The sequence below is a fragment of the Megascapheus bottae genome, chromosome 7 (genome assembly GCF_031878675.1).
Source record: "Megascapheus bottae isolate mThoBot1 chromosome 7, mThoBot2.hap1, whole genome shotgun sequence".
NCBI classification, from domain to species: Eukaryota; Metazoa; Chordata; class Mammalia; order Rodentia; family Geomyidae; genus Megascapheus; species Megascapheus bottae.
In genome coordinates this window covers 42,836,499-42,839,950 of record NC_143515.1, presented here as the reverse complement: position 1 = coordinate 42,839,950, position 3,452 = coordinate 42,836,499, and the positions used below count along the sequence as shown (strand labels likewise).

The 3,452-nt window shown below is 34.7% G+C and overlaps 1 non-coding gene across 1 annotated transcript; it reads left to right on the top strand.

Annotated features, from left to right (window-relative positions):
* Positions 1 to 1,113: 1,113 nt before the first annotated feature.
* LOC150060710 (U6 spliceosomal RNA) lies at positions 1,114 to 1,220 on the top strand. Its single transcript, XR_016536357.1, has one exon. It is a non-coding gene; the product is annotated as a U6 spliceosomal RNA (small nuclear RNA).
* Positions 1,221 to 3,452: the final 2,232 nt, after the last annotated feature.

Genomic DNA, 3,452 nt, shown 5'->3' with positions numbered 1-3,452 from the left:
ATCTTTGTGTTTCTTATCTGCATTCTCAGTTGGTCACTACTGTTACTGTTCTTGATATCTCTTCTAGTTCATTAAAAAGATTTAAGCTATTTCTCTTGTTTTATCTTATTTCCTTATTTCCCTGTTTCCTTGTTTCATCTTCCCTTGTTCATCTTTCCATAGTTTCTAATTTTAGTTATTACATTTTTCATACCAGGACTTCAATTTGACTATGTCATGTGAAACATATTATCATGTTTTATAGTTGTTTCTTTCTTATATTTTAAAGCTTTACTTTTATTTTTTTAAATCAAGTGAACATATCTCTTTTAAGTGTATGCTTCTTTCAAAAATTACACATCTACTTCTGTCTTCAGTTTTTTTTCTCTCAGCCCTTTCAATGTTGCTTTGCTTTCTTCTATATTCCATGATTTCTGACTGAGCTTTTTATTTTCTTTACCACTTCATCTTTTTGGAAATTTGTAGGTGTGAGTTGCAGTTGTTTTTCTTCAAACTAAGAAGGAAAGCAACTCAGATTCTAATTAACCTAGAGCCAGTTTCAATTAAATCTTCTACTTGAACCTTAATTTGGATTATATAGGTAGCATGAATTCTGACCTCAGGCTTACAAAAAGGCTAGACACTGGTTATTAATTCTCAGAATATTTTTCCTCTTTACTCAACAATACAGGTATAGTTTTTTCCTTGCTGTACCTTTCTGCATTTTCCCTACTCACTTGTATGCCTATAATTGAGCCTTTTGGTGTTCTAAACTTATAAAGAGGATTCTGTCAGAAACCCAAAGGATATGATTTAGTGAACCCTTCCCATGCCCTTTACCATTAAGACAAAATTCAATGTCATTAAGGTTCACTAGAAACCCCAAGGCACAAGCCAATACTGGTGATAATTTCATGTTCTATTTTCTTACTCTCCTTTTATCTGGCCTTTACATGTGCCTTCATTTTATGCCATCTTTACAAAAATTAAAAATAAGTATTTTATAACTCATAAATACTATTTTATTCCAATTACCAGTATTTAGTTTGTCTCCTGCCAAATCTTACAATGACGTTTTGATCAACACATAAACTCTGGAACAACAGCATAGCTGTACACAAGAAAGGGAAGACAGTGCTCGCTTCGGCAGCACATATACTAAAATTGGAACGATACAGAGAAGATTAGCATGGCCCCTGCACAAGGATGACACGCAAATTCATGAAGCGTTCCATATTTTTTATATTTGGGGAGAATTCAAATGGTGTAACTACTTGAAAATACTCATTGTTCTTTCATTTTATTTAATGGGAATTGGGAGATATAGGCAGTTAGATATACAATAGATTTCTCCCAACGTTTATTTCTGTGAAGCCACCTGAATTTATTAAGTCCCTGATAAAAATCCAATCCCATGAAAAGATTCTGCAATCTATGAAAAGAAGCATAATCTGTGCTATAGAAGGAAATTATGTTCTAGACCAGGAAGCAAAGCTCACACTACAGTAACAACAATCAGTCAGCAATATTTATGAACATACACTATGAACAAAGCATCATGCTAATACCTTCAAAGAAAGTACAGAAAGAAAGCAATTCTCCTTCTGAGGAGCAGACAGTATCTGAGGAAAGCGGGATTTGGAAGAATCTCAAAAACAAACAAATAACAACAACAAAAAGCACTCCTGATTTCTCCATACTCAGCCACACCCTGACCAAGTAACTTGTCTGAACTCCACCTCAAATGACCACAGTTTCTCTACTTCCAAATTCAAGTGTAGGTCCTAGACCTGAATACAATATTCCAAGTATGTTTTTCCCCTCTTTCACTATATAGTTTCACGATATAGTGCTTGTGCCATCCAACCTACAAAAGGCATGAGCTCCTTAAATACTCACACTCAGATATGTGAAGGTAACAAAAGTTAGTATCTTTTTTTCATGCACTATCTCTATCCAGATCCTTCAATATCCTTTTTTTATGCATTATCTCCATTCAGATACTTCGACAGTTGATTTAAATGCCCAAGTATCTAAAGCACAACCTTTCTCCACTGTATCTCTTGTTACTTGATGAAATGTTCAGGAATCTCACAGGGGAAGACCCATAAACATGTAAATTAATATTTATTATAATACATTATAAGGTAATTTATTTTTTGAGCTGTTACTGTTATCTCTCATTCTTTTTTTCCATATATTTATTATTATAATTAATAGAAGGGTTACATGATATTTGCCAGATAGATGGTGTATTAATTCCCATACATTGATGGCCTTTCACATGTCTTGGTCCCCATTTCCCTCTATAATGTAATTTATAAGAAAAATATTGAAAGCCATGATTTTATTAAAGTCAACTGTCCTCCCCAACTATTTCTCCCAAAATATAATATACCTGCTTTCTGTAGCTTTACCTATGACAAATAAAAAATACTTTTGTTCAAAAAAAAAGGGGGAAGACAATGTTAGTGATTAACATCCATAACAATACCTCTGTGATACACACAGTTCAATTTCATGCTCCTTCTGGAAATAGGTTCCGAATTTTATTTCTTACTTACTATACAGGTTCAATTAATCAGTATACTTACTGTTTTTCTAAACATAGGAGCCTGGAACTCAAGTGACTGCTCCATTTTGAAAGGCAACTTTTGATATTTACAATTTGCTAGTAAACTTCTTTTGCTTGTTTTTGGCTTCACCTCTTCAGTTCTTATATTGAGATTCATGTTCATACATTTACTGGTTACCAACTATGTGTTGACATTGTCCTTGGTGCTTAACAAAACCACAGACCCTGAGAAGTATTGCTATGATGATGATGGAAGCCTATTTCAACTGTAGTAAGAAAACTTCATCTTGACTTCATTCATATTGTGACTAGTCAGTGAAATTCTAATAACTTCATGTGGTCCAGCACCAGGGCCTAACAGGCAGTCAGCATCAGCAACAACAAAGACCTGAATGACAACATTTGAGGATGAAGACCGATAGTCAGTAACCTCTTTTTTAACCAGTTCTCCAGGCAATCATTAAGCTCACTGAATACCAAAGCTACTATGCTATCTCACTATGATTGGATCTCTCATTTATTTGTCAATAATTTCTGAATTTTACAGACTCACATTTCTGATTGTAAAAGAGGCCACTGGGTTCTTAAGGCTCAAATGCTTGAGCCTACTGCCAGCTCACTTACTTTTAGAATCTAGACTGACTGTGAAAAGATTGTGGCTGCCATTAGGTACAAGACATGGTGTTCTCTTTTGGAACACACAATGTTTCCTGAGTTTTTGTTATTTCTTCTCTTAATAAACTATGTTTAACGGCAGAGCTGGCAAGTCTCTTTGTTTCCTCATCTTGCCATTTGGGCAAACACACTAGAATTCTGTGAGAGAATGTAAGTTCCAACCAATCTGGTCACCTTGTCACTACACAGGGAAGCAAGATAGAAGACACATGGCCCACCAGCA